The sequence below is a fragment of the Apteryx mantelli genome, chromosome 1 (genome assembly GCF_036417845.1).
Source record: "Apteryx mantelli isolate bAptMan1 chromosome 1, bAptMan1.hap1, whole genome shotgun sequence".
NCBI lineage: Eukaryota > Metazoa > Chordata > Aves > Apterygiformes > Apterygidae > Apteryx > Apteryx mantelli.
The window spans coordinates 186,378,585-186,391,603 of record NC_089978.1 but is presented as its reverse complement, the minus strand read 5'-3'; positions in this window follow the sequence as shown (position 1 = coordinate 186,391,603).

The window sequence follows — 13,019 nt, the reverse complement described above, 5'->3', positions numbered from 1 at the left end:
GCACCTTTATGGGATTAGTATTAGATGGACCTACCTCTAAGCTTTGCTTCTTGTCCACAGAAGGGTTTGCAATTCGTCCCAGAGAAATAAAGTAAATCTTATTCATGTTGCCGCCATTTTGCAACCAAACTGAGAACATATAACATTCATGATGTGTTGAGGTTTAGTACTTCAGCTGGAAAAAGTAATATTGTGCCATGCTGAGAGGAACTGTTTTTATTCTGTAACATCATCAATAATGCTGAAAATAATGAACAACTTAGAGAATAAAGCATCTCTGTCCATTAGATTCAGCACTTTACTTTGGGAGATGGTAAAGAGAAGACTGAAATTTCAAGTAGTCAGTTCTGCCAAGTCATGATAACAGATGAGCAATATTTTCCCTTAAAGATTTATAAGACCTTTAAAGAAAATAGTTAAAGCACACTCCTTTTGCATGTCTTTTACAAATACTGTACCATGATTCATTAATCTTGAAACATTAACGTATAAGATCTGTGCATGTTCTCATTATTTCTGTTGCCCTTTTGTAACAACAATACACTCTATTGTTGTGCAGAGAAACAGAATTCACTGGTGAAGAGGGTTAAAAGTCAGCTCTGGCAGGTGGGCATGACAAATAGGTATAAAAGACCAAGAAGCCTTTTAAGCTTAAAGCTTTAAGCAATCTTTCAAGAAGAGCGACAACTGAGTTTGGATGTAGAATTTGTTGTTTAACTTGAGTACTTGAGGTTGTGACATGTTTAGTAGTAAAGAGTGTGTGGGTGAGCTAAAAGTGGATCAATTAGTTTAAAGTATTCAAATTAGAGTATAGCAAAGATTTAAGTCAGCATGTGGTAATGGTGGTGAATGCAAAGGCACAGACAGCAACTAAATAACAGAATTTAAAAAACTCAACTAATTCCATTTCTAATAGCTAATCACTCTTCTTTCCCTGGTATTTATAGATTCAAACACAAGCACTGGCATAGATCATTGATAAAGAGTGTACACAGAATTATTTATTGATCCATTTCTGCCATCATATTGAAATGAGAAGTCTGTGAACTCCATTGATGTGTACAAAATGTGTGTTTTTCTTGCAAAAAAGAACAGAATCGTGAAGATAAACACCAAGAAACTATTGAAGTTATATTTGAAACATAGTGTATAGTGTTCCCTTTTCTGTGTGCATCATCTTTGTCCACAGGTAGCTGCCCTCATTTAGATCGCTCTTAACAGAAATGAGCTGATGTTATCTGTACAAGAAAATTTTTACCATCCTTATTCTGGATTGGTGCAAGTTTATGCAATTGTAGAAACACAGAGTGATATTGCATTAAATTACATCTTCACAGAAAAGAATGGTAAGGGAAAACAGATACTTGATGTGATATGACTTTCCCAAGGTCAATTCAGTCAGACTGATAGCCAAACTGGGAACTGAACTCAGACTGTGAGTCATAATTCTCTATCTTTTGCATGCAGCTATTCTGTCTCCAGAAGTAGTCCAAATCTTTCAACACATGCAGCGCAGGTCTCGGTGCACTGATATGTGAATCACAGTGTATTGCACCATGGGGACAGAATTCTAATGAAAGGGGCTCAGTCATGCTCTCTTGACCAAAATGGATTCATTGAACATCAACTCTGAATTCAGTCAATAGCTTTCACAACTCTGTCATCCAGCCGGATGGGTACTGGTTCCAGCTCCCTTGTGTTTTTGCCAGAGTAGCTCACCAAATGTTAGATGCGTTTCTGGGTAACTGAGAAAAGAGTGGAATATTTTGGGGATGCTCCAAAAGACCTTTTAGGGACCCTTCATATTGTAAGAGAAGGTGGATCATCTGAGCGCTTAACTTCAAAATCTCAGAGGGAAATTAAGCTCCTGAGATAGAACAAAAATTATCCAGAGAAAATCTTCAGTCCTCATTTTAACTCTTCTAGGCTAAGCACATAGGACTCTCCAATAAAATGCTTTTTTATGAGTAATGAACTCATTTTTATAGCATATGGTATGTACCCATTTCTAAACTACATTTAAGCTTTTCAGACATCCAAGGTTGAGCCAGGCATTCCGTGTTTCAGAAAATTATTGGATTTTCAACTTATATTACAACCTAAACTATACAAGGCCCATGAGTAACTGTTTTTCATCAGGCCCTCATCAGGATAGTCTGTTAGCAAGTTCTGAATGCCTTGTCAGCTCTCCAGACGTGCTTACACTGAGCCTCTGTGACACTGAGGGTACAAATCCTTATCATAAATTTTATGACTTTGTTGCTGTTATCCATCAGGAGTATCTATATAGCAGAAGGAGTGTAGGCAGATCTAAAAGTCTAAACATATGTACTCTAAAATGAAAATAACCTTCAGAGAAGTATGAATTAAAAAAAAAAAAGGCCATAACATTATGTATGTGTTCCACACCTTTCATTACATCTGAAGTTCGTTTCCTAAATTATGATAATAATCTTAATTTGTCTTCATATGTTAATATGTTGGGTATTAGGGATATATTTGTCTTATTATGATTTAAAGAAGTGTTTAACAGATGTACTGGCTATGACATCTGGCTAGTCCTTGCTAATCCGGAAAATTAAATCTCTCTTCCATCATTCAATTGGGCAAAAAAGTTAAATATTTATCCCAACAGTTTTGCATTTGCTTTTCACCTGGGATGTGGCATTTTCATCCTCTTCTCCCAATCTATAGTCCTTGTAATTTACTCCCACTTATCTTAACAGAATGAATCACAGTTCCAGTCTGAGACACATGCATGTTGTCCATCATGTAATACTATGAAGAGGAATGTTCCCTGTCCTCCTTTTTAAATATTATCTTAAATCTGACTGTCAAACTTAAGTATTTCATCTGACATATGGATATATCTGCTGTAGTATGGAGCAATAATCATCTGCTTTACTATGCTGTAAGCACAGAGCCTGCACAGCTGCTAAGTAGTAGAAACAAATGTTAGCAGGAAAAATGTAAATTTCAGTAGGAAGTGTTCACATGCAAACAATGCAAGCAGCATCCCACATATTACCTCTACCTGTGCTCATAAGGCCTGTATATGAACACCCTCCCTGTAGGAAGGATATGCTAGATTTGAAATATCAATATTGAACTGAATGCTTTTGTTCATACAACCTACCGCATCTGTTACTTCACTGAGATGGAAGGAAGACTACAGCACTAATATTCTGTTAGCATTTGCCCATCACTTTTGTTTATGGCAAACCTCTCTCCATCTGAACCCCGAGGGAGAAAGGTACTAAAGGACAGATGTTTGGGCACAGCCCACCTGCTCAGAGCGGAGCACTGTACTTTGACTGTTTTTCATTATTCAGTTTTGTTGACTAACAGATATGAGATTTACAACAATTTCCACAACGGAAGTTTAGCATATGGAAAAACACAGAATTTTGCTTCTAGCTAGGCCTCAGTCACCAGAAATAGATTTTTTGTGATAGACTGTAGTTGCGCACAATACTTCTCATTCCAGTAGACAGCTCAAATCAGTACAATCCTAACAAGCAAATGTTGCAATCCTAACAGTATGTTGCAAAGTGCACATGTTGTTCTCTCTTCTCTAGTTGTGTAATTCTGGTCCAAATCTGGAAAGCCTTAATTGATTTGCGGCTCAGCTATTTAGAGACCACTTCTCTAACTATAGTATTCCAAAGCAGTTGCATTCATTGAGCAACTAAACTCCTCTTTCTTCCCTCCAGCTGCATCATATGATTCTCAGCCGCTTGTTTTAAGTTAAGCTCCAGAATGTTAGCCTGCTTTATCTAAATTTAAGGTGCAACTTTTCAGATTTGTTTTAGAATAAAGCAAAACACAACTAGAACTACTATGTATGGGATAGTATGTATCATACTATCTACGTATCAGAGAAAGCAAAGAGAAAACTTCTGAATTTATTTTGCTCTTTTCATAAATGATCAGTGAAGGAACCTAGGCAAGAAACTTCAATATTTAAGCATTCACAACTCTTCTCTCAACGTCAGGTTAATCCCATAAGCATCCAAATCCCTTTGTGTCTACGTTTCTGCTCTGGGCATGCATTCAGCTGCCTGAGGCTGTGGTCCCACGGGCAGCCAAGCTCTTCTAATGGCTTGCAGATGCCAAAAAGGGGAAGTTTTGCTTTTCTCTCTCTCTTCTCTCTTCTCTCTTCTTTCTGTTCTCTTTCTTTGTCTCTCTGTCTCTGTCTCTGCCTCTGTCTGTCTCTTTCCCTCTCCCCTCCTCACCTTCCACCTTGCTTTTAAAATGGATAAGCAAGGGATTTGAAACTGGAACTTTCCAGATAATGTCTGCTGAGCAGATAAATGTTCACCCCTCCTTCCTCACATTTACAGGAAAAAAAAAATACTGGTCTCACATTAGCTGCAAGCCAGTTAACAACTGTTTCAGGTTGTTTTCCACATGCAAAGTATTAAGAGCAGCACTGACTACCAAGTTCACTGTGGTTGCTTTGTCATGGGCTTTAGTGGGACCAGCTCTACATTATGTCTCAGACTGTAATCTCCTATATCAAAATATTTGCTGAAAAGCTTGTGAGCCACTTAGTGTATTTATTATTTTAAACTAACTGATGACCCTTTCAGCAAACATAAGGCATAATTTTTATTAGGAATCTTTGTGTTCCAAATGTCTTCATTAATCCAAAATTGAACCAAGCTTTTTCCTCCTATATTTAAAGTGGATCCATATCTAATCTGATATGGTATTCTTCATCATTTAACTGTCTTATTACTTTGTTCTCACATTCTGATAATTAATATGGATCCCTCTGAGTCTGCTGGACTTATAATGATTTCATTCTCCTTGGACAAATTACATGCAGCTGTTCTTACATTCACTGTTAAATTAAAAATACATTGTTTCTTCATTTCTTCCAATTTACTGCTATCTCTACACATTGACCATATGCTCCTACCAGTGGAATAAGATAAACTAACTTATAAATTTAAGGATTTCTGTAAAGATACACTCTTTTATGTCTGAGGCTTCACTATTACTTCTGCTAAAAAATTAAGGCTCTTAAAATGTAGAGGATTAAGTCATCATAAGTTTCAGTCATTAAAAGCAAATAAAAAAGCACAATTTTGAAATATATTTTTAACATTCTTTTTTAGAAGACATGGATCTGTATCTACAGTGATTTTGTTTTCTTGCAGCAATTCTATTCATTAAAAGATTTTGGTTTTGATTGTCCTTAAGCTATTTATGAGTTTGATTTGAAGTGGACAAAAAGTTTCGCATGGAAAGAAATATTAGAGGATAGATTGACAGAGAAAGAAATTTGGCTTTAATAGTTTAGAAACCACAGAACGTGGGGGATATGGGTTCTATTACTTTCTCATTCTGTAAGGATTTGATCTACCATCTGATGGCAAAATACCTTAATACTGAGTTAAGCTTGATGGTGGGTGGAATCTTTATTCCTCCTGTGGAAGCTGTTCTACTTTGTATAAAATACTTAAATAGTCATTGATTAGAGCATGAGAATTAGCTCTTAGACTGACTGTAAAAAATTCATCTGCCCTCTATTCTTTAGCCCTGTGATTGTTTTATCAGGCACTCAGTCTATAATAATGATAGAAGGAAAACCAGTGCCCAATCCCAGATGACAGCCCAGCTTCACCATTTCAAAATCTCTGCTCAGTATGAGTCTTCAGAAGCTGGAGAATGATACTTCAAATCTTCCCAGACAGGTAGCACTGAAGCAGATAAAAGATCAACAATATCACCATCTCCATTTCGCAAGTATAAGAACTGTATTTCCTTTTACTCTTGCAAGTATACAAAACAAAATGCTATGTACTAACAGGAAAATAGTATATAATTCAGAATGACTTTATTTATTCAAGCAGGAAACCAAAAACATTTAAATTCAAGTCAATAATAATCAAAATTCCTACTACTCTATTTTGAACTATCAAACAGAACTATCAGTTATTCACACTGCCTTGCTTAGGATCTCATTTACTAGAAATAATTCAACCTCTTTAAAAGGTATTGGTTGAAAATAGAGGTAAACTACATATTCTCTCCTGTCACTTGTACCGAGCAGATATGCATGTGTATACATGACATAGTTACTAAAGGTCTACTCATATATTTAATGATTTGTTTGATTGCTTTGGGGAACAAATATTGCAAGGAAAAACTGCTCAGTTCACGTGGTGTAAATAAAAACAGAACTGAAGTGGTTTGAACTATTAACAACATGCAATTAACCAGCAATCAGTGAACAGTACATTCAGGACGAGTGCAACAAACTGCAATACTAGACACTTAAATAAACATCTACACATTTCTAAACACCCTTCTATAACTAATCCCAATAATTCCCCCACCAACACCACCACCCCCCCGCAAACTCACACAGTTACATACACACACTCTCTCTCACAGACACCATGTGTTATGGGTGCATGCCCTCTCTTATGGGAGTGCAGGTGCTCCTTTTCCATACCCTCCTGTTGGAGAAATGGGTGCTCTAGGCTGATGCGTGCTCAGGACAGTCCCTACAAACCACTAATATACGTGTCTGTGAGAAATCACCCCATGAGCCCACATACACACATCTGAGGTGTGGGTCCCTCCTCATTGCACCCTACACTGTCAGTTTGGGGCAAATGCCATCTTTGACAGTTTGGGGTGCTCTGTTCACACACACAGTTACACTCTCTTATCTATCTCATCATCTCTTGTATCCAGGCCATTTTACCAACAGGGGGTTGCACAGGCACCCCCACAAATAAACTTTATTAAGGAGCACAAGGAGCTCTCCTCTTACTGTGTCTTCTCATTTCTGATCAGATATAAGATATGCCATCTGCAGTGAAAATATTCACAAGTTGTCTCACTAAACAATTTGGGAATAATGTTAAGGCTTTGGTGCTCTCTCAAAGTCGTTAGGCACAGATGGTCTTTGGACAGCTAGCTTTTTGGAGAAAGGTGGAGAATTCTAGGTAACTGGAACATTTTTTGAAGCTCTCAATTAATGAAGTTGAACTTGCCTGTAATATTCCAATTAGTTAATGCAAAAATTTGCATAGACATTAGTAAAGTTTTTCTCTTTACTTTTATCACCATCTCTATTAAAAGTAATAACATGTGCCATACTAGTACACAAGATATAACTTTGCTTATTAGAGATCTTTTTCTTCAAGACTTCCCATTTCTTGATTTCTATTTTCTTTTCCTTAAGTCAACTTCCATTTCTTTTTGATGAAATATGTTCACTTCTTTCAGTTTTCTGGCAGAGTTTACTTCCTTCTCTCCTATCTGTTCGTCAGTAAAAGCTAGAGATAGCAGAGTTTCCTTAGTTCAGCATCCAAAATAAAATAAAAAAACATAATATAGTTCACAAAGCACATTGGTGTTAACTTTTTGAGGAAAATGTGCATGTCATCCATGGTTAGAATGCACTCTCACTTGATAGGAAGTCTTCCATTTTTAACCATTCATTGATGGAGGCTGAAATATGAATAATATTATTCTAGCAAAATACTAAAGAATGAGAATGTTTTCTGCACCCAAAAGTTTTTTGATGAATTCACATTTTAATCAGGCTTTATTTTTATATAACCAACTAGTTCAGCTAGTACCTTATTTTAAAGACATATCCTGTTTTTCATGTTGGAATTCTATTCTGCTGGTTAGAACTAGATATAACTCTTTATATTGATTACCTTTGGAAATAATTTCCTTTGAACCTTTAGGGATTTTTATCAGTATGAATGTAATGGTGTAAGAAACTGGATTTATACACTTAATGTTGACAAGAATTGCTTTCGGGAATCTGTAGGAAACTGTAAAAGAATTTGGCCTCAGTTTCTTGGTTTAGCTGACACCATTCTGTAAACTATTCATTCTCTATATCTTCTTTAAAAGTATTGAAATATTGCTGCTCATGAAATACATTAATTCTAATTTTCAGTCAAGTTACATATATAGTACAGAAACAGCCTTCTTAAAACAATGGACAACTTTCTTATGGTCCTGAACAGAGGCAGGATATCAACTCTAACATCATATGAACTATCAGCAATTACCCATGACACAGATAGCATGCACATGTGGCAACATTAACTCATCAGGAAGAGTTAATATGAGTGTATATTTCTTCTGTAGACTTGGTTCATTAGTTCTTTTCCAGTATGTTGCAGAAGACCATGCTTTAGATGAATAGTTCTCCTCCCTTGAGGAGACTTGAAGATATATCTTTTCTTATTTAATATTCATGTGAAATGATTTTTAGATAACACAGGCAAGACTCAATACTCCTTTCATAGTGTTTAAACCATGGATTAGATCTCCTTCAAACCAAACAGAAGTTAAAATGGAAACTAGAGAAGATTCAAAATATTATTCATAGAGCAGTGGAACTTATAAGTAGAGGAAATAACCTGAGGAAGAAAATGAAAAATGCCAATGACATCATTCTCTGCGTTTTTATAGCTACAATCGAAGTGGTGGCTTTGGAAGAATTCTGAGTTTATGAATTTTGTAGGTGTGATAATGCCTAGAAGATGTAGTCAGTTTTAGAAGCACAAGGAATTTAACTTATGCTGATAATTTGTTACTGAGACAGTAGCAAATGATACAGAAGATGATGCTTGAGAAACAGAAATATAAGGCTGGACAGATATTTGACAGATCAAGAGTATAGATGAGCCAACATAAAGTTGGTAGGAGACAATTTCACAATAGGGCAGGCAATCTCATATGAAACAATTTCACAGCATGGCAGAGGCAGAAGATGAGGCATCTTTTGATGCCCCACTAAAAAGTAAGAAAGATAATAGATGGAGGGAACAAAAAGGAAAAATAAGAAGAACATAGACGCAATAATCAGAGTGATATGACCCTTAACATCAGCAGCAGCTGAGATGCCAGTAACTCTGACATTTAACTAGAAGTTCTGATCAGAGGGATGGCTGCAGGTTGTTTAAATAATAAAACATACCAGAGACTTTTCTCTGGCTTTCATGGCAAATGACTTTGTCTAAATGGCTCCAAACTCCAAAACTGGGAGGTTGCATTCAAATTGCTGTAGGGTCCTCCTTTTGTACAAGCTATGCTGAGGTACTGTCTGGAGCAGTACTAAGTGGCATTGGCCAAACCCGTGCCAGTGGGCATCTTAACAGTTAAACAGTACATGTGATCTTCAGCCAATGTCTGAGTCCATGCCCTGCCCCTGTTTAACTTACTAGTTGAGGAATAGACTTTGTTTCGTAGAATTGTTGATACAGAAGCCACTTAGAAAAGATCTGCTATGCATCAGGAAGAAAAATATTCATAATAATAATTGTAGTTGGAATTTTAGTTCTTTGAAGAAGACAAGATAAAATGATAACTGAAGGAAGATGAAGATAAGCTCTTGTAAAAAATTACACAGATGGAAAAATGTTTCAATTGTATGTAAAATTTGTCAATATGGGGGGGTAAGTATGAACAGAGAATAGGAAGGACAGAACAACTCTAGAATATACATTTTTGTTTGTTTTTGCAAATAAAAGTGAACTGAGTAATTTACGTAGATCATGCAAAGGAAGGAGCATCTAGTTCCCCAGCTGGAACTGGGACATTTCCTTTATATTATATTGTCTTTTACCTTTTTAAATTTTTGTTGACCAGTTCCAATATTGTGTAAAATTTGTCCTTTCTTCATTCTTCCAAATCCCATGTATATTTGAAATCCTTACTCTTATCACCCTCACACCATATTGAAATATGTTTAAATGCGATTTGACTTAAGCTTCAAATCTAACACTCAGCACTATGTTGTTGAGCAGTTATTGGCTCATTTGCTCAAAGATATATTTATTTGAAAAATTCACGTCTGTAGAGAAAGCAAACTTGAACTGTTTGACATTGGCCAATAGGCTGTAATTGCCTGGGCATGTTGGCAGTCATCCACGGAATTAGTCATGATGTCCTGTTGACCCAGTTTGAATCCTGTGTTGAGATTATAAATACTGTATTATTTGGATTCAGCTTCAGTTTGGGGAATACCATTTCCAATTTGTGCAAGTTTTAATTCTGTTTTCACAGCTGTTGACTAGATGTCTCCCTACTGCTTTTATCTTGAGGAATTTATCGTGTTCCTTTCCCTTTTGGCTCTTTTATTTGGTGGTTAGGAATAGGTTTACACTTCCATGCCAGTACTACATTCTATACCTCACAAAAAATCCTCTCACAAGCCTCTGAGAATTCAGCATGGAGGTTACTGAGACATTTTAGGGCAATGTCAATTCTGCTTCCAATGTAATAACAATGATATTATTTCCTACGTTCTTTAACCTCCAGGCTATTCGTTCTTTTTTTCTCCACTATTTTAAACACCTTCTCAGTTAGTCATGGTGTAATTCAACTCCAATTTAATAACAGCAGCAGTGACTGATTTTCCATTACGCGGTATGTGAAACAAGGGCATATTCTGTCCTTCAGCTTCCTTGATATCTGTTTAGAATCCAGTATCAGATAAGCCCTGGAAGACAAACAGGAGGACCTGGTAATTTTTTTGATGGGCACGTCTTAACCGATTTCACATGTCTGCTTCTTGCTATAACCATGCATGCAAAGAATTCTTAAGTCAAAATACAGAGTTATTAAGGAATATGAGCTATCTAGGAAAGTGGTGGAAAAAGATTCATATAAACTAAGTCAAGATTTTACAGCTGAATCTAGTAGAAATCCATTAAAATCACAATTATCAATCAAACTGGAAAGACAGTAGCTAAATGCAACTTCCTGGGGACATGCATCCTGCTAAAGAAGCGATTGTTAAGATACCAGAAGAAAGTAAGGCTGATTTATAAAGATGTGGCTTTTCCTAGACAAACATGTGTACAAACCAAAACAGCACTTTGGTGAGAAAACTTTTTTACTTTTGTGCAAAGATAATAGCAACATATGGATATGATTCACGGGAAACTAATTCCTGCTGAGAAGAAGGAAGCTGGAGCCTTTGAAAAGTAGTTCTGGTCAGAAAAAAAAATAGTTCCTATGTTAGAAATATTATTGGAGAAAAGCTGGTTCTGTTTTATTATTATTTTATTATTTTATTCAGTTTTATTATTTATTTGATCAATTTTCAGCAGACATGACTATTTCTAATTTTATTTATCAAAATATCTTTTTGTGTGTGTGAAAATCTTCCCTTCAGTACTTCTGCAAGGTGTTTCATCAATGAGTACTGGAACAATGACTGCTGCTGTGGTTTTCTCCCGTCTTATGACAGCTGTCTGACCTGATAGGCATATAAATTATTAATTGAATAGATATTGGTTATCATGCAGAAGACACTAGCGGTATGAAGCATGGAAGTAACTTTGCTTGCAATATCATTTCAAGCACACATTATCAAGCTAAATAAAATGAGAGATTTTCACCTTTACCTATGTGTAAAGTTTTAGAGTAGAACCAATAATGGAACAATATTCTTGATAGTTATTTATATACACAAGCTCATTTCATTTTGAAAATGCTCACTGTCCACTTTTGTAACTAGCAACACACTGCAAATTCTGTAACATATAACTAACGGAATGGAACTGTGAATTGAGAATGTTATGGTATAAGACTGTAAAGTATAAAATTCATGACATGTTGCTGGCTACATAAGTCATCCAATTAATAGAAAAAAATGTAGTTTTGCTAAGTAACAGTGTGAATATTTGCAATTACTTGTCTGTTAACAGTCTACAGTCAAAAATATTCAGTGAAGGAGTTTGTGAATACTTCAGAGAAAATAAGTTCAAAAAAGAAGTTCCAAATCCATTTATCTTTATATATAAATTATTCGTGATTAATTATTCACAAAGCTCTTCTTTCAGGTAAGACTAATGGCTAATATGGCTAATATTTAAAATTAACACATAAATTTAGATTCTTATATTTTAATTTCAAATCAGCCTTGAGGAGTTAGGTACCAAGACCTCATCACTACAGGGTTTAAGTGCCTAATTCACAGAGGCAGTCCTATTCATAGACCAATATCAAGAGGACTAAGCAAATGGAACCAACTAAAGAAGTTGTTTGATGAGCAGCAAAATTAGCTAAGCCTCATCTGCTGTGGACTTGTGTCCTTTATGCCTTACCACTTTCTCTATGAGGTACCCCCTAGGTAACAGCCTGCCTAATGGTGAGTCCATTGGACTATCATTATGCACCTGCTAATTTATGAGAAAGCAGCTGTCAAAAAAAGAGTGCATAATGGCTGAGTTCTACCACCCTTTCACTCCAGATACATATTTTCATGAAACTTCAATCACTTTTTCAAATATAGCTGAAATGGGCCAGCAGGGCCAGAAAAGGAATGGATAGAAAAACAGATGGAAGACATATGGATAGATTCCATAACCTTGTGAAAAATTCTGAGATTATTGAAGTTAGCAGAAGATGTAGGAAGAGCTGGGTAAACTGGGGGGTTTTTTGCTTTATTTTTTTTTATGAACAGCACATTTTTTAAAAAGCATGCTTTGTGGGGAGATTAAAGCAAGTCTTGGTATTCATTATTATTTTAACAGAATTAACAAGAGTGACAAACTAAGAAAAAAAATTTACACTTTTCTCAGTTCTCAATGAATATGAAATCTAGACCACTTATTTAGCTGGCAAAACACAGGCCTTCAGACATGCACTTAAAAATTTAGTTCCCATAGCTGCAGTTCATGAATGCTCCATGTAACTGAAAGCTGTGAATCAATTAAAGCTCTGAGACATTACATTTTATTGTAAGTCATGGCAATTCTGACCAATACACTGATGCAATGGCTCACTATGTTCCAGTTACTAACAGAAATCAAACCATTCTCTAATCAAACAGAAATCAGTCTAATTCTGAACATCCCTCCAGCACTGATTAACCAGCCGATCTTCTGAGTGAAAGAGGCTCAAATAAGTGAAGATTATTTTTGGTGTTTTCTTTAAGTTTACAATATTGCACATAAAAATACATATTGTACAATATTATATTGTACATAAGCATACATAAACACATTCATATTCTTTGGATC